The sequence below is a fragment of the Saccopteryx bilineata genome, chromosome 3 (assembly GCF_036850765.1).
Source record: "Saccopteryx bilineata isolate mSacBil1 chromosome 3, mSacBil1_pri_phased_curated, whole genome shotgun sequence".
Lineage (NCBI taxonomy): Eukaryota > Metazoa > Chordata > Mammalia > Chiroptera > Emballonuridae > Saccopteryx > Saccopteryx bilineata.
The window spans coordinates 170,712,075-170,731,012 of NC_089492.1; the positions used below are offsets into that span (position 1 = coordinate 170,712,075).

At 37.4% G+C, this 18,938-nt stretch overlaps 1 non-coding gene across 1 annotated transcript; it reads right to left on the reverse strand.

Annotated features, from left to right (window-relative positions):
* Positions 1 to 17,507: 17,507 nt before the first annotated feature.
* Positions 17,508 to 17,611, reverse strand: LOC136332723 (U6 spliceosomal RNA). Its single transcript, XR_010730881.1, has one exon. It is a non-coding gene; the product is annotated as a U6 spliceosomal RNA (small nuclear RNA).
* Between the last annotated feature and the right edge of the window lie 1,327 nt (positions 17,612 to 18,938).

An 18,938-nucleotide genomic window follows, 5' to 3' on the forward strand; every position in this document is an offset into this window, starting at 1 on the left:
TCATCAGATTTATATGGAACTATAAAAAACCCTGAATAGCCAAAGCAATCCTAAAGAAAAAGAATGAAGCTGGGGGCATTACAATACCTGACTTCAAACTATATTATAGGGCCACGACAATCAAAACAGCATGGTATTGGCAGAAAAATAGACACTCAGACCAATGGAACAGAATAGAAAACCCAGAAATAAAACCACATATATATGATCAAATAATTTTTGATAAAGGGGCCAACAACACACAATGGAGAAAAGAGAGCCTCTTCAACAAATGGTGCTGGGAAAACTGGAAAGCCACATGCAAAAGAATGAAACTCGACTACAGTTTGTCCCCCTGTATTAAAATTAACTCAAGATGGATCAAAGATCTAAACATAAGACCTGAAACAATAAAGTACATAGAAGAAGACATAGGTACTAAACTCATGGACCTGGGTTTTAAAGAGCATTTTATGAACTTGACTCCAAAGGCAAGAGAATGAAGGCAAAAATTAATGAATGGGACTACATCAGACTAAGAAGTTTTTGCTCAGCAAGAGAAACTGACAACAAAATAAAAACAGACAGCCAACTAAATGTGAAATGATATTTTCAAACAACTGCTCAGATACGGGCCTAATACCCAAAATATACAAAGAACTCATAAAACTCAACAACAAACAAAAAAACAATGCAATAAAAAAATAGGAAGAGGACATGAACAGACACTTCTCCCAGGAAGAAATACAAATGGCCAACAGATATATGAAAAGATGCTCATCTTCTTTAGTTATTAGAGAAATGCAAATCAAAACTGCAATGAGATACCACCTCACACCTGTTAGATTAGCTACCATCAACAAGACAGGTAATAGCAAATGTTGTGGAGAAAAAGGAACCCTCATTCACTGTTGGTGGGAATGTGAAGTAGTACAACTATTATGGAAGAAAGTATGGTGGTTCCTCACAAAACTGAAAATAGAACTACTTTATAACCCATCAATCCCTCTACTGGGTATATACCCCAAAAACTCAGAAACATTGTTATGTAAAGACACATGCAGCCCCATGTTCATTGCAGCATTGTTCACAGTGGCCAGGAAATGGAAACAACCAAAAAGCCCTTCAATAGAAGACTGGATAAAGAAGATGTGGCATGTCAGGAGCCGATCAACAACTACTGGTTGACAAGTTCACAGCAGAAGATCCACAACTGCTGGCTGACAAGGTCACAGCAGAAGAATATAAAAAACTGCTGATTGACAAAGTCACAGCAGAGAAGACCAATGGCTGCTGGTTGACATAGTCACCGCAGAGAAAGGCACAACTATACTTCCACCTTTGACCTTTTGAATTAATTTGGCCTTATATCCTCCCTTTCTGGGTGTGTGCTATCATTTATGGCACAGGGATCATAGTACTGTGCTTTCCCTGTAGATTCGTACTAATTTCTTTGGAAATGAGACAGAGGGTGTGAGTTCCACATAAAAACCTGTAAGCCCCTTTGCCTGGGCTCATAGAAATAAGAGGCTGGCTATGCTATCCCTCGATAAGGGTTAAGTTTGTAGGAGAATTTCTTCTTATTAATCATGTTAGAATAAATAGATTGTGACTTATGGATAGGTAGGAAACAGTAAGTATACATAGAAGCACCTTTCTGCCTTCACTTAATTCATTACTTTACCTCCCTGGCCTTTTCATGTGGTAGAGCACAGAAACTTTCCTTTCTTCTTGCATACCTGACCTGCAGGTGGTGGAACACTCTGAGAAAAATAAAGTTAGAACTTAACTAGTGTAAAAATATAGTAGATAAATAAAATTTGACTAGACAATAGTATCTTAGGTAAGGTAGAGTTATTAATCAGTACTGACCTTTTAGAAGTTTGTACCAATATTGTTATTGCTATTCAAGTTATTGTATAACTGTACTTTGAATGACTTACCACCTGATTTATAGCTTATAGAAATGAATTAACTGTTACCTAGAAATATGTAACCATAGTGAAACAAAAACAATGATTAATCAATGTATTCTGAATACCATGTGATTGTAACTTAGTGTGTGTGTATAAAAATAAAGCTAGACCAGCCATTGGTAGAGATGACTGGCAGTAAATGCTAAAGAGAGAAAAAAGAATTCGGCTCTCTCACTGGATTTGTGCTGATGCTGTCTCTTCCTGTGGGACCCCTGGGTTCCCCCCAGGGCTGGACCCCAGCAGTGGCACATATACACTATGTAATACTACTCAGCCATAAGAAATGATGACATCGGATCATTTACAGCAAAATGTTGGGATCTTGATAACATTATACGAAGTGAAATAAGTAAATCAGAAAAAAACAGGAACTGCATTATTCCATACATAGGTGGGACATAAAAGTGAGACTAAGATACATTGATAAGAGTGTGGTGGTTACAGAGAGAGGGGGAAGAGAGAGAGGGAAAGGGGAGGGGGAGGGGCACAAAGAAAACTAGATAGAAGGTGACAGAGGAAAATCTGACTTTGGGTGATGGGTATGCAACATAATTGAACGACAAGATAACATGGACATGTTTTCTTTGAATATATGTATCCTGATTTATTGATGTCACCCCATTAAAAAATAAAATTATATAAAAAAAGAAAACATATTCTGACCTCTTTTATTGCAACAAAATCCCATAGAGCATCTTTTCTAAGACATATGAGATTATTTGGCAGTAGTACAACTGGATTTCTCAGCTTGCTGTATATCATAGAAGACGAGCAGAAGAGAAAACTGGTTGGCAATGCATTTTCCCAGTTAGCATGCCTCTTTTTTAATATTTCAAATGTGTAAATCTTACACTGAACTTTCATTATGTTAAGTTCCTTTGCTGTATGAGAGTCTCACACATAAAAAAGGTTCAATTATAAAAAATATGTTTCCATTATGGACTGTAATAAAATATTACTTTATGGTTATATGAGCACTCAAATCTCAACAAGTGATAATAGAAACCATTACACACCATGTGGTAAGCTTCACACATAACCATCTATGAAGTTAATCCTCAACCTTTGGATAATTTGGCCAAATTTTTTTTCTTTTTTTTTTTTTTTCTTTTTTTTGTATTTTTTTTCTGAAGCTGGAAACGGGGAGAGACAGTCAGACAGACTCCCGCATGCACCCGACCTGGATCCACCTGGCATGCTCACCAGGGGGCGATGCTCTGCCCCTCCCGGGCGTCACTCTGCCATGACCAGAGCCACTCTAGAGCCTGGGGCAGAGGCCAAGGAGCCATCCCCAGCGCCCGGGCCATCTTTGCTCCAATGGAGCCTTGGCTGCAGGAGGGGAAGAGAGAGACAGAGAGGAGGGGGGGGGTGTGGAGAAGCAAATGGGTGCTTCTCCTATGTGCCCTGGCCAGGAATCGAATCCGGGTCCCCTGCGCACCAGGCCAACGCTCTACCGCTGAGCCAACCGGCCAGGGCCCCAAATTTTTCTAATTGTCTTCAAGGTTATATCACTGCTGTCATTGTTAACTGTATTTATTGAAATAATAATTTCTTAAATAAAATGTAATACAATGATAAATATTTATTTTAAAACCATCATGAACACTTCAGAGTGTTTAACAGGAGTCATGAATATACAGAAAACTTAAAATTATTTCACTTTCAGTGTTCTAAATATTTACATTATTTTTCAAGCAGTAGTTTATTTAAGACTAGTTATTTTCCTTTAAAGGTAAACTTTTAATTTTAAAATTATTTTGTTTGCATAAAAGATTGCAATGACAGTACAGAGGGTTGTTGTGTACTCCACACTCAGTTTTCTGTTATTGATATCCTACAAATGTGGCACATTTGTCACAATAAACAAAACTATATTTATATGTTCTTATTAAATAAACCTTAAAATCCCACAGCCTCTTGTTGTTTTTAGCACTTTTTTCATTTTCTGGCATTAAAGATGCTTGGGGCTCATCTTGTATATTTTTTGTCCCTGCTCTAGAATCTGCCATTTATCAAAGGCATCCTAGCTTCATTTAATGGTGAGTGGTATCAGACACCAAGAATTGAATGCTATCTGTTCTCAGTTACACTGGGGCACTCTCAGCTGAAAGGGCAAGGAAATATATGTGTATGAGCATATACATATTTATCTACAAATATTTTTATATGTAACTATCTATATTGAACTAAGCATGAATGTATTCTAAAGTTTTTATTTCTAACTTATTGCCACATACATCATTTTAGCTTTCTTACCTGGTTTATTGGTAACCTCCCACTCTAACGGTGAGAATCCTGGCTTGCATCAACTGCCATTATTAACTAAATGTTTAAATTCTAGTATACGTGTATTGTGATTTCAGAACTGTTATCCTGTTGAAGAATGTTATCCTCTAGAGTAGTGTTTAGCTTATATATATATAGTACCTTTTGGATTTAGTCTTAAGATCCCACTCATTTCATATATTTATAATACAGCTACAATATCACATTCTGTATCCGGTCTTGGTATCTCCTGACTTCGTAAATAATTATTTTTTAAATTTGCACACATTAAGATTTCCTCTTTGTGTGATATGTCTATGGGTTTTGACAAAAACATGATATCTTGTATCCATACAGAACATCTCATACAGAGAGTTTCACTTTCTTATAATATTCCTTGCACTTTGTATATTTATAGTCCTCTCCCACCAACCAGAATTCCTGGCAATCATTGCTTTGTTTACTATTCTCTATGGTTTTACCTACTAGAATGTGATATAAATGAACTCATATTGTATGCAAATTTTTCAGACTATGCTTTTTTTTCACATAAGAAGGCACATTTAAGATTCATCTATGTTATTACCTAGTTTTATAGTTTAATCCAGGCATCCCAAAACTACAGCCTGCAGACCACGTGCAGCCCCCTGAGGCCATTTATCCGCCCCCCCCTGCACTTCCGGAAGGGGCACCTCTTTCATTGGTGGTCAGTGAGAGGAGCACTGTATGTGATGGCCCTCCAATGGTCTAAAGGACAGTGAATTGGCCCCCTGTGTAAAAAGTTTGGGGACCCTTGGCTTAATCCTTTGTATTACTGAGTACGTAATTGATTGGATGTTCCATACTTTGTTTATCCATTCACTTGTTGAAGGGTGTTTACTTCTTTCTTTTTTTCATTTTTTGGCATTATTATTGTCATTATTTTCTTTTAATTAATTAATTAATTTTAATTTATTGTGTTTACATAGATTTAAGAGTTCCACCGAGTACATCTCCCCTACCCCTGTGTTACCCTCAACTTGTCCCTTGCCCCTCTCCCCCCATGCCCTCTACCCTTCCCTCCAGGATATGCTTTCCTGTTTGCTATAACATGTTATGTATATATAATTTCACCAATCTCTTTCCCTTCTCTGATCCTTTAACCTCTCATCCTCTTTCTCTCTGTCCACTTTCCCTCTGGTCCCTTTGATCCCACCTCTGCCTCTATTCCATTCCTCAGTTCACATTGTTCATTGGATTCCTCAAAAGAATGAGGTCATATATTTTTTTCTTTCTCTGCCTGGATTATTTCACTTAGCATAATAGTTTTCAGGTCCATCCATGTTGTCACAAAAAATATATATATTTTTCTTCTTTTTCATGGCCACATAGTATTCTATTCTATTCTACTGCTTTTTAATCCACTCATCCACTAACTGACACTTGGGCTGTTTCCAGATCTTGGCTATTATAAACAACACTGTCATAAACATTGGGGTGCATTTTTTCTTTTGAATCAGGGATTTGGTATTCTTAGGCTGTACTCCTAAACGTGGGATGGCTGGGTCAAAAGGCAGTTCGATTTTTAATTTTTTGAGGAATCTCTATACTGTTTTCCACAGTGGCTGTACTAGTCTGCATTCCCACCAGCAGTGCAGGAGAGTTCCCTTTTCTACACATCCTCACCAGCACTTATTCTGTGTTGTTTTGTTAATGAGCGCCATTCTGACCAGTGTGAGGTGATATCTCATTGTGGCTTTAATTTGCATTTCTCTAATGATTAGTGATAAACATTTTTCATATGCCTATTGGCCATCTGTATGTCCTCTTTTTTTTTTTTTTCTGAAGCTGGAAATGGGGAGGCAGTCAGACAGACTCCTGCATGCGCCCGACTGGGATCCACCTGGTACGCCCACCAGGGGGCGATGCTCTGCCCATCCGGGGCGTCACTCTGTTGTGACCAGAGCCACTCTAGCGCCTGAGGCAGAGGCCATAGAGCCATCCCCAGCACCCGGGCCATCTTTGCTCCAATGGAGCCTCGGCTGCGAGAGGGGAAGAGAGAGACAGAGAGGAAGGAGAGGGGGAGGGGTGGAGAAGCAGATGGGCACTTCTCCTGTGTGCCCTGGCCGGAAATCGAACCTGGGACTTCTGCACGCCAGGCCGACGCTCTACCACTGAGTCAACCAGCCAGGGCCTGTAAGTCCTCTTTGTAGAAGTGTCTATTCATTTCTTCTGCCCATTTTTTGACTGGACCCTTTATATTCCTGGTGTTGAGTTTTAGAAGTTCTTTATAAATTTTGGTTATTAACCCCTTATCAGATGCATTGTCAAATATGTTCTCCCATGGTGTGGTTTGTCTCTTTATTTTTTTCATATTGTTTTTAGCTGCACAAAAGCTTTTAAGTTTGATATAGTAAAATTTGTTCATACTGTCCTTTATTTCACATGCCCGTGGAGATATATCAGCAAATGTATTGCTCTGAGAGATGTCTGAAGGCTTACTGCTTATGTTTCCTTCTAAGCTGTTTATGGTTTCATGACTTACATTTAAGTCTTTTAAGATTTTGAGTTTATTTTTGTGAATGATGTAAGTTGGTTGTCTAGTTTCATTTTTTTTTTTCGGGTAGCTGTCCAATTTTCACAACACCATTTTTTAAAGAGACTGTCTTTACTCCATTGTATGCTCTTACCTCTTTTGTCAAATATCAGTTGTCCATAAAGGTGTGGGTCTATTTCTAGGTTCTCTATTCTGTTCCATTGATCTATATGCCTATTCTTATGCCAGTATCAAGCTGTTTTGAGTACAATGGTCTTGTAGTATAACTTGATATCAAGAAGTGTGATACCACCCACTTTATTCTTCTTTTTCAAGGTTGCTGAGGCTATTCGTGTTCTTCTTTGGTTCCATATAAATTTTTGGAATATGTGTTCTATATCTTTGAAGTATGTCATTGGTATTTTAATAGAAACTGCATTGAATTTATAGATTGCTTTGGGTAATATAGACATTTTAATGATGTTTATTCTTACTACCCATGAACATGATATATGTTTCCACTTGTTTGAATCTTTCTTGATTTCTTTTATCAATGTTTTATAATTTTCCAAGTATAAGTTTTTAACCTCCTTGGTTAAATTTACTCCTAGGTACTTTTTTTTTTATTTTGCATTAGTAAAGGGGATTGTTTTCTTAATTTCGCTTTCAGACAGTTCATTGTTGTTGTATAAAAATGTCTCTAATTTCTGAATATTAATTTTATATCCTGACACCTTGCTGAATTTATTTATCAGGTCCAGTAGCTTTTTGACTGCGACTTTAGGGTTTTCTATATACAATATCATATTGTCAGCAAATAATGATAGTTTTACATCTCCTTTTCCAGTTTGGATGCCTTTTATTTCTTCTTCTTATCTGATTGCTATGGCTAGGATTTCCAGAACTCTGTTGAATAAGAATGGTGAAAGGGGGCACCTCAGCCTTGTTGCTGATCTTAAGGGGATTGCTTTTAATTTTTGTACATTGAATATGTTAGCTGTGGGTTTGTCATAGATGGCCTTTATCATGTTGAGGTATGTTCCCTGTATTTTCACTTTGCTGAGAGTTTTGATCATGAATGGGTGCTGGATTTTATCAAATGCTTTTTCTGCATCTATTGAAATTATCATGTGGTTTTTCTCCTTCTTTTTGTTTATGTGATGAATCACATTGATTGATTTACGAATATTGTACCAGCCTTGCCTCCCCAGAATAAATCCCACTTGATCATGGTGTATGATTTTTTCCATATATTGTTGGATCCGGTTTGCTAATATTTTGTTGAGGATTTTAGCATCTATATTCATCAGAGATATTGGCCTATAATTTTCTTTCTTTGTGTTGTCTTTGCCTGGTTTTGGAATCAGAATTATGCTCGCCTCATAAAAGGAGTTTGGAAGTCTTCCTTCCTCTTGAATTTTTTGAAATAGTTTGAGAAGGATAGGAGTTAGTTTTTCTTTGAATAGTTGGTAGAATTCCGTTGTGAAGCCATCGGGCCCTGGACTTTTCTTTGTTGGGAGTTTTTTGATAACTGTTTCGATCTCATTTGTTGTAATCTGTCTGTTTAGGTTTTCTGATTCTTCCAGATTGATTTTTGGAAGATTGTCTGTTTCAAGGAATTTGTCCATTTCATCTAGGTTGTCTAGTTTTTTGGCATACAGTTCTTCATAGTATTTTCTTACAATATTTTGTATTTCTGTTGTGTCAGTTGTTATTTCTCCTCTCTCATTTCTAATTTTATTTATTTGAGTCCTCTCTCTCTTTTTCTTGGTGAGTCTACTTAAAGGTTCATCAATCTTGTTTACTTTTTCAAATAACCAGCTCCTAGTTTCATTGATCCTCTGTATTGTTTCTTTAGCCTCTATGTCATTTATTTCTGCTCTGATCTTTATTATTTCCTTCCTTCTACTACATTTGGGCTTTACTTGCTGTTCTTTTTCTAATTCTTTTAGATTCAGGGTTAAGTTGTTTATTTGAGCTTTTTCTAGCTTCTGAAAGTGTGCCTGTAGTGCTATGAACTTCCCTCTCAGCACTGCTTTCGCTGTGTCCCATAAATTTTGAGTTGTTGTATGCTCATTGTCATTCATTTCTAGGAATTTTTTTTATTTCTTCTTTGATCTCATTCTTAATCCATTCATTATTTAACACCCTGCTATTTAGTTTCCATGTGTTTGAGAATTTTTGAGCTTTTCTGCTGTGATTCATTTCTAGTTTCATGCCGTTGTGATCGGAGAAAGTGCTTGATATGATTTCAGTCTTCTTAAATTTGTTGAGAGCTCTTTTGTGCCCTAACATGTGGTCTATCCTAGAGAATGTACCATGAGCACTTGAAAAGAATGTATATTCTGTTGCTTTAGGGTGAAAGGTTCTGAAGATATCTATTAAATCGAGTTGATCTAGTGTTTCCAATAAGTCTGCTGTTTCTTTGTTAATTTTCTTTCTTGAGGAGCTATCTAGTGATGTTAGTGGGGTATTGAAATCCCCTACTATTATAGTATTGCTGTTGATCTCGCCCTTTAAATCCATCAAAGACTGTTTTATATATTTGGGTGCTCCTATATTAGGTGCATAGATATTTATAATAGTTATATCTTCCTGTTGGATTACTCCCTTTATCATTATGTAGTGGCCTTCTTTATCTCTTACTATATCCTTTGTTTTAAAGTCCAATTTGTCTGATATAAGTATTGCTACCCCAGCTTTTTTTTCATTTCCGTTTGCATGAAACATTTTTTTCCATCCTTTTACCTTCAATCTATGTGTGTCTTTTGTTCTAAGGTGTGTCTCTTGTAGACAACATATGTATGGGTCCTGTTTTCTTATCCACGCAGCTACCCTATGTCTTTTGATTGGATCATTTAATCCATTTACATTTAAGGTTATTATTGATATGTAGTTTTTTATTGCCATTTTCTTCTTTAAAGGTGTATTCCTTTTTTGCTATATTCTTTTCCCACTTTGATCTGTTTACAACAGGCCCCTTAACATTTCTTGCAGCATTGGTTTGGTTGTAATGAATTCCTTGAGTTGTTTTTTGTCTGGGAAGCTTTTTATTTCTCCTTCAATTTTAAACGATAGCCTTGCTTGATAAAGTATTCTTGGTTGTAGGTTCTTGTTCTGCATTACTTTGAATATTTCTTGCCATTCCCTTCTGGCCTCAAGTGTTTCTGTTGAGACGTCGGATGTCATCCTTATGCGGGCTCCTTTGTAGGTGATAACTTTTTTTTCTCTTGCAGCTTTTAATATTTTCTCTTTATCGCTTAGCTTTGGTATTTTAATTATGATGTGTCTTGGTATAGGTTTCTTTGAGTTTCTCTTTAATGGAGTCCTCTGTGCTTCTTGAACTTGTGAGAGTTTCTCTTGCATTAATTTAGGGAAATTTTCAGCTATGATATGATTGAACAACATCTCTATTCCTTGTTCCTTTTCTTCTTCTTCAGGAACCCCTATGATGTGGATGTTATTTCTCTTCATGTTGTCACAGAGCTCTCTAAGAGTTTCCTCTGACTTTTTGAGTCTCTTTTCTCTTTTCTTCTCTGCTTTCATGCCTTCATTCCAGTTGTCCTCTAACTCGCTGATTCGATCCTCTGCTCTATCTATCCTGTTTTTAATTCATTCCATTGTGGTCTTTATTTCTGATATTGTATTTGTCATCTCTGACTGGTTTTTTTTTATACTTGCTATTTCTTTATTTAGGTTTTCTAACTGCCCCTCCATTGTTGTTCTAAGATCCCTAAGCATCCTTACAATCATTATTTTGAACTCCGCATCTGGAAGTTTGATTATTTCCATATCACTCAGCTCATCTCTCAAAGGTGTCTCTTGTGGTTTCATTTGGGTTGCACTCCTTTGTCTTCTCATCATGGTGTTTTAGTCTGCCTCCAATTTTCAGTTGTGTTATTTCTAGGTCTTCTTGGATTGGTATCAGCTATTATTTGTAATCCACTTTCGGATTTGGGCAGCTTTGAAGTCTTGATTTGTTTGTTTTCTTAACAGGTGATAGTCTTGTTAACTGATCTCAGCAGGGGGCTTCCTTGAAACTGTAACCAGGAATGCTGTGGGTGTAACCTGATACGCTGAAGGTCTCTTCTACCAACTATTCTCACTGGGGGCAGGGTTTTTCCTCAGCTTCAGTAGGGGGAGTTGTATCTCAGATCTCCATGGAGACCTGAGTTACTGCCCCTCCTCCCCACTTCTTGTTTTCAGCTGTGTCTTGTTGCGCTGATTGGAGCTGGATAGATGTCCGGAGATCTCTGATCCGGAAGCACTTCAGCTCTTTTTTGTGAAGGGTTCAGTCCCTCCCCCAGCTATGGCCGCCTCCAGCACGAATGAGTCAGCTCTTTTATTTTGTTTCTTGCATACCTTAGCCCCTCACAGTCTGTCCCTCTCCCTGTCCTTTTCACTTGGGAGATAAGCTGGTCTTTTCAACCCACCTTGCTCCCTGGTCGCCAGGTAAGTGGCTGAGAGCAGTTGTTTCTGCTCTTTTTCCTCTGTGAAATCCTCTCTGGGCTCTCAGCCTCACCCCCCACCCCTTTTGTTCCTGTAAGCAGAGGAGATTCAGGCACTCCTTACCAGGATTATTGTGTCTTCCTCTTTGCTCCTTGGTTTTTGAGAGCTGTTCTTGCAGTTCAGTGTTGGTTTTTCATGCTGATTTTTCCTAAATTGATTTGTATTCCAATTTGTTCTTGAGAGCTGGGCATCTGTGCATCTGCCTACTCCGCTGCCATCTTTTGTATCCCTCTGAATTTTTTGAAATAACTTTAGAAAGATAGGACTTAGTTCCTCTTTGAATATTTGGTAGAATTCTCCTGTGAAGCCATCTGGTCCAGGGCTTTTGTTTGTTGGGAGTGTTTTGATAACTGTTTTTATCTCATTTGTTGTAATTGGTCTGTTTAGGTTTTCTGTTTTTTTCATATTGATTTTTGAAAGATTATATGTTTCAAGGAATTTGTCCATTTCACCTAGGTTGTCTAATATTTTGGCATACCATTCTTCATTGATTTTCTTACAGTCCTTTGTATTTCTACTTTTTCATTTTTACTTCTCCACTCTCATTTCTAATTTTATTTATTTGAGTCCTCTCTCTTTTTTTCTTGGTGGATCTGGTTAAAGGTTCATTAATCTTGTTCACCTTTTCAAAGAAACAGCTCTTGATTTCATTGATCTTCTGCATTTTTTTTTTTTTAGCCTCTATGTCATTTATTTTCATTCTGATCTTTATTATTTCTTTCCTTCTACTTCCTCTGGTCTTTACTAGCTGTTCTATTTCTAGTTCTTTAAGATGTAGGGTGAAATTGTTTATTTGACCTTTTTCTTGTTTCTTAAGGTATGCCTTTAATCCTATGAACTTCCCTCTTAGGACTGCTTTTGCTGTGTCCCATAAATTTTGAGTTGCTCTATGTTCGTTTTCACGTGTTTCAAGGAAATATTTTATTTCTTCCTTGATCTCATTGTTAATCCATTCATTATTTAATAACATGCTATTTAGTTTCCAAGTGTTTGGATGTTTTTCAGTTTTTCTATTGTAGTTTATTTCTAGTTTTACGCCATTGTGATCAGAGAAGATGCTTTATATGATTTCAGTTTTCATAAATTTATTAAGACTCATTTTGTGTCCTAACATGTGGCTGTCCTAGAGAATGTACCATGAGCACTTGAAAAGAATGTATATTCTGCTGCATTAGGGTAAAATGTTCTGAAGATATCTATTAAATCCAATTGATCTAGTATGTCCTTTAAGGCTGCTATTTTTTTGTTAATTTTCTTTCTTGAGGATCTATCCATTGATGTTAGTAGGGTATTAAAATTTCTACTATTATAGTATTGCTTTGATCTCATCCTTTATGTACATTAAAATCTGCTTTATATATTTAGGTGCTCCTATATTAGGCACATAGGTATGTATAATGGTTACATCTTCCTGTTGAATTGCTCCCTTTATCATTATGTAGTGACATTCTTTTTCCCTTGTTATAGCCTTTGTTTTTTTTAATCTCTTTTAATTTTCTTTTTATATTATTACAGAGACAGAGAGTCAGAGAGAAGGATAGATAGAGACAGACAGACAGGAATGGAGAGAGATAAGAAACATCAATCATCAGGGTTTTTTTGCAACACCTTATTTGGTCATTGATTGCTTCCTCATATGTGCCTTGACTGTGGGCCTTCAGCAGACTGAGTAACCCCTTGCTCAAGCCAGTGACCTTGGGTTCAAGATAGTAAGCTTTGCTCAAACCAGATGAGCCTGTGCTCAAGCTGGTGACCTCGGGGTCTCAAACCTGGGTCCTCCACAACCCAGTCCGATGCTCTATCCACTGCCCCACCACCTGGTCAGACTATAACCTTTGTTTTAAAGTCTATATTGTCAGATATAACTATTGCTACCCCAGCTTTTTTTTCATTTCCATTTGCATGAAATATTTATTTTTATCCATTCACTTTCAGTTTATGTGTATCTTTTGTTTTGAGGTGAGTCTCTTGTAGACAGCATACATATGGTTCCTGTTTTCTTATCTGCACAAGCTACCCTATGTCTTTTGATTGGAGCATTTAATCCATGTACATTTAAGGTTATTATTAATATGTTGTTGTTTATTGCCATTTTATTCTTTAAATCTACATTCCTCTTTTGCTAGATCCCCCCCCCCCCCGATCTGTTTACAACAGGCCCCTTAACCTTTCTTGCAGCATTGGTTTGGTAGTAATAAATTTCTTGAATTCCCCCCCCCCCCGGGAAGCTTTTTATTTTTCCTTTAATTTTAAACAATAGCCTTGCTGGATAAAGAAGTCTTGGTTGTAGGTTCTTATTTTGCATTACTTTGAATATTTCTTGCCATTCTCTCTGGCCTCAAGTGTTTCTGTTGAAAATTCAGATGTCATCCTTATGGGATCTCCTTTGTAGGTGATTGACTGCTTTTCTCTTGGAGCTTTTAGTATTGTTTCTGTCTCTCTTAGCTTTGGTATTTTAATTATATGTCTTGATGTAAGTCGGTTTGAATTCCTCTTTAATGGGATTTTCTGTACTTCTTGAACTTATGTAACTCTTTCCTTCATCAATTTAGAGAAGTTTTCATCTCTTCAGTCAGGTTCCCTATCCCTTGTTCTTTCTCTTCTTCTTCAGGAATCCCTATGATGCAGATGTTATTTCTCTTCATGTTGTTACAGAACTCTCTTAGAGTTTCCTGAGACTTTTTGATCCTCTTTTCTTTTTGCTGTTCTGCTTCCATGCTTTGCTTATCTTGTCCTCTAAATTGCTGATTCAATCCTCTGTTTCATCCAGCCTGCTTTTAATTCCTTCTAGTGTAGTCTTCATTTCTGATATTGTGTTTGTCATTTCTGGCTGATTATTTTTTATTATTTCAATGTCCTTTTTGATGCTTACTATCTCTGTTTAGGTGCTCATTATGTCCATCTATTGTTGCTTTAAGATTCTTGAGCATCCTAACAATCATTATTCTAAATTCTTCATCTGATATCCTGGCTATTTCCGTCTCATTCAGTTATTTTTCTTTGGATTTCTCTTGTTGATTCATTTGAATTACATTTCTCTGTCTTCCTATTATGTCTCTGTATAGAATGCTCCTTTGAATGTGTTGTTTGTGTAGCTATCTGAGTATAGGGTTGGTGTTGTCTGCCTCCAGCTTTCAGTTGTGTTGTTTCTAGATCTTCTTGGTTGACCTTAGTTGTTATTTGTAATCTGCTGTTGGCTACTTGTTGCTACTGCTCTTTCTGCTATTTGTGTCAAATTTTCTGTCTTACCTGCATCAGGTGTGAGGAGCCTTTCTTTAAGATACCACTCTAAGTGTGGTTATTAGGTCCTGAGCTGATGCTTTTCATATCTGGCTGCTGGATGTATCTGGCTGACACTGCTGGGCACGCTGGCTCATGGGCTTGTGGCCGCAGGTTGGGCTGCCCCGCAGGGCTGCCCCGCTGGCTTGGGGGACTCATTGCCTCACCAGGTTCTGCCCCCTGTAACATGTGGGATGCCTTTTTGGATTCCTCCCCTTGCTGTCACTGTGCAGGAGGCCTCTCTGGGCTATGCCCCTCAAAATACTCTGCTGGCTGCCGAGACCTGCCCCCCACTGCTGGCAGCTGGGCCCTCTGGCCCTTCAGAGGGTACTCAGAGTTTGAGGAAGACCAGACCTCAGCTCTCAAAACCTGTATCTCTGATATGCCCCTTGCTTCTAAGTGTCTCTTTGCACTGACTAGAGCAAGAGAGCTTCTGGGGGGCATGATAATTTTTTCTCTTTGCTGGCTTGATTCTCCCAGGAAAAATGGCCACTTTAGGTTTGGGGAGTAATCCAGTGCAAGGGTTAGGGTGACTGTTTCCCACAATCTCTCCCTCTGCCCCTGAGACTACACTCTCTTCTCATAACTCCAGTCCTCTCAGTGCTCCCTGCTCCTGGAGCCCTGTGTAAGTGGCTGTGAATGAGGTTTTCTGTGTGGTCCCCTTAAGATGGAGCCTGGGTCTGAGAGTTCTGTCTCTCTTTTGCAACCAATAACCCAGCTCTTCTTTCAACTAAATACTGTCATGTGCCTCTTTTAGTCTTTGGGGCTCCAGGCTAGGGTTCTGGTCTGGTCTTGAGTCTGAGGACCCACAACTCTCCAGGCAACCCATCCATCTGTGAAAGACCTTCCAGACCATCTCTCACCCCTGGGAGTGGGGCAGCCCTTTCCATGTCTCTGCCCTTCCTACCAGTCTTGGTGTGGCTTTTTTGGTGATGCTAGGTTATAGATTCCTCTTAGTTTAGTCTAAAGTTGGTTTTTCAAGATGAATGTTCCTAAGTTAAGTGGTAATCCACTTTGGTTCTGGGATGTGGGAGTTGTAATGTCTGCCTACTCCATCACAATTTTCCCAATTCCTCTACTTCTTTCTTATATTTCATAATTATGTATAAGTGGCTGCAAACTTTTACATGTATATTTTTGTATTACATTAATTTTCAATCAGTTTTAAAGTGTGATTGCTGGGTCATATTACAAGACTGTGTAGCTTCATAAGAAATTGACAAATTGTCCTCCAAAATGACTGTAGCATTTTGCATTTCTACCTGCAATAAATGCTTTTCAGCAATTAAAATTACTGTATTTTGACTAATCTAATCCAACAACTACTAGTAGTGTAGTAGCATCTTATTAATTTGTATTTACTTATGTCAAATAATGTTGAGTACATATTAATATACTTACTTGCCATTTGTATATTTTCTCTGGTATGGTCTTTGTTATCTTATGTACAGTTTTAAGTTGAGTTGTTTTCCTAGAGCTGAATTTTAAAATCTAAAAAATTAAACTAAACAAGATAATATGTCTTGGCAGATATTTTTAGATAATTTATCATATATCTTTGCTCTCCAAATATATATTAGATAGGCTTTCAATAACATTTATCTTGACTGTATCTTGTAATAGAGACATTAATTTTAACTGGTTGGAATTGAACTGGTATCTATAAGCCTCCTTTAGACTAGGCTGAGTCATGCAAATGCTAATGGAATGTAACTAGAAGTGTATAAACCCTAGAAAGCACCTTCTTTTCTCTTCATTCTTTCTTTTTTTTTTGACACAGACAGAGATAGAGTCAGAGAGGGACAGATGGGGACAGACAGACTGGAAGGGAGAGAGATAAGCATCAATTCTTTGTTGTGGCACCTTAGTTGTTCATTGATTACTTTCTCATATGTGCCTTGACCAGAGGCTACAGCAGACCGAGTGACCCCTTGCGCAAACCTGCAACTTAGGTTCAAGCTGGTGAGCTGTGCTCAAACCAAATGAGCCAGTGCTCAAGCCAGCAAACTCAGGATTTCGAACATGGGTCCTCTGCATCCCAGTCTGAGGCTCTATCCACTGTGCCACTGCTCTTCATCCTTCCCATTGGCTAGAATTAGCATGTATTTGCTGTAACCTGAGTGACCATATTGGTTTTGAGATAGCGTTAAGAATGAACAAGTAGCAAGATAAGAGAGCTTCATTGAGCACTGTTGAGCCACTGCTTACATTCAGATGTTTACATAAAAAAATACATTTCTGTATTTTCTACATCACTATTCTTTTAGGTATCTATTACATGCAGCAAACCTCATTCAAACTGAAACAGAATATGCTCTAGAACCTATAGATTTGGTTAATTGTGCCATCTGTTTTTTATCTTAGCACACTTTATTTTCTCTATTGCAGTACTGTCCATGTTTTATGGAAATTTCTCATTTCACTGTTTTGCTCCCTTACTAGAATATAAGTTCTATGAAGACAGAAATCCTACTTGTAATTTTTTATTTTAACATCTCAGAATTCTCAGTAAATGGTTAATATTTTCTAAATTGTATTGAATTAACAAATGACTTACTAAATGACCATCATATAATTAGAACTTTTATGTGAACATCCACAATTATTTTTCTTATGTCTGTCTCTCAATTATTTAGTCTCAAGGGAAGAGACCATTATTTATAGCACAATATCAATATTGATTTTTAATAAATACTTAATGATAATACTTCACAACTAAACCAATTCAATTATAATGTATAAAAAGTAATGTAAAAAGTAGTCCTAAGAGGAAAACTATAGGTAATAATACACATTCATTTAATTTTTTTCTTTTAACCAGTAATGACAACTTTATTTGAACTAACAAGTATTTCCTCTAGAAAAGATTTAATAAAAGATGAAAGGAGAGCATCATACAAGATGTTTTATTTGACTAGCATTGGTCTTATTTCCAAACAATAGCTTAGAAAAGGAAATATTAAATTTCTACCTCTTAAAAAAAAAAAAAAAAGGAATCCTGCACAAATTTGTATGTCCTCATTGTGTAAAGGCAATGATAATTTTCTCTGTTTCATTCCAATTTTAGTGTATGTGCTGCAAGCAGCACACTTTTTCTCTTTATAGCAGATGAGAATAAAACAAATAAGGTCCTTGATGTCAAAGAGATAATATTTGGTAGACGAATTCAGCAAAATTGGTGTGGCCCCAGTCTGTGTATTCTTCAAGTAGAGAGGGGAAACATGAGCATGGCATGTGTCAAAAATGCTCGACTGATTATAAGAGGTTTTCAGTTTTCATAATACCAAGGCCAGAATCCTTTTTGTGAAGTAGAGAAAGGTTAGAGAGGCAAGTCTTGTATTTGGTTGTGTATGGTTAGTTTATTATTTCTACTCCTACTGTAGTCTTATTTAACAATTGTTTCAAATATCTCATTTGCAACTTATCACAAAACTCTTGTTTACCACAAGAGCTCCTTGATTCATGATATTTCTATTCTTCTGGTCTCAAACTTTGAAAATAACTCATAGTATTTAAGACTGCATATATAGCCCTGGCCGGTTGGCTCAGCGGTAGAGTGTCGGCCTAGCGTGTGGAGGACCCAGGTTCGATTCCCGGCCAGGGCACATAGGAGAAGTGCCCATTTGCTTCTCCACCCCTCCGCCACGCCTTCCTCTCTGTCTCTCTCTTCCCCTCCCGCAGCCAAGGCTCCATTGGAGCAAAGATGGCCCGGGCGCTGGGGATGGCTCTGTGGCCTCTGCCCCAGGCGCTAGAGTGGCTCTGGTCGCAACATGGCGACGCCCAGGATGGGCAGAGCATCGCCCCCTGGTGGGCAGAGCATCGCCCCCTGGTGGGCGTGCCGGGTGGATCCCGGTCGGGCGCATGCGGGAGTCTGTCTGACTGTCTCTCCCTGTTTCCAGCTTCAGAAAAATGCAAAAAAAAAAAGACTGCATATATATATATATATATATATATATATATATATATATATATATATGGTATTTTATAGCCTTTGAATGCATTAAAAATATGTTCCTATTAGGCAAAATGCTTGCTTCTTTCTTGTTTCACCTTAAGCTATAATAATATAATCAATAATCAAGCACCAATAACCTGTCAAATTATATAGCCTTAAGGATATTAAGATAATTGAATATAAGTGAATTTAATCTTTTTGACCCTGGATCCTCAAGCATTCTCTGCTTTGCTAAGTTGCTGGGTTTTCAATATACTTTTTTCTCATAAATAAAAGTAATGCTACTATTACCCCTATCTTCCCTAAAAATATTGACCAAATTATTACTCTTGGTGATATAATATTCTAAATGCTTGGAATAAGTATTGTTACATTGAATCATAATAATCTCAAGAGTTAGGTATTATTGTCATTTCTATTTTAGAGAAGAAAAAACTGAGATATGGAAAAGGTAAATTAC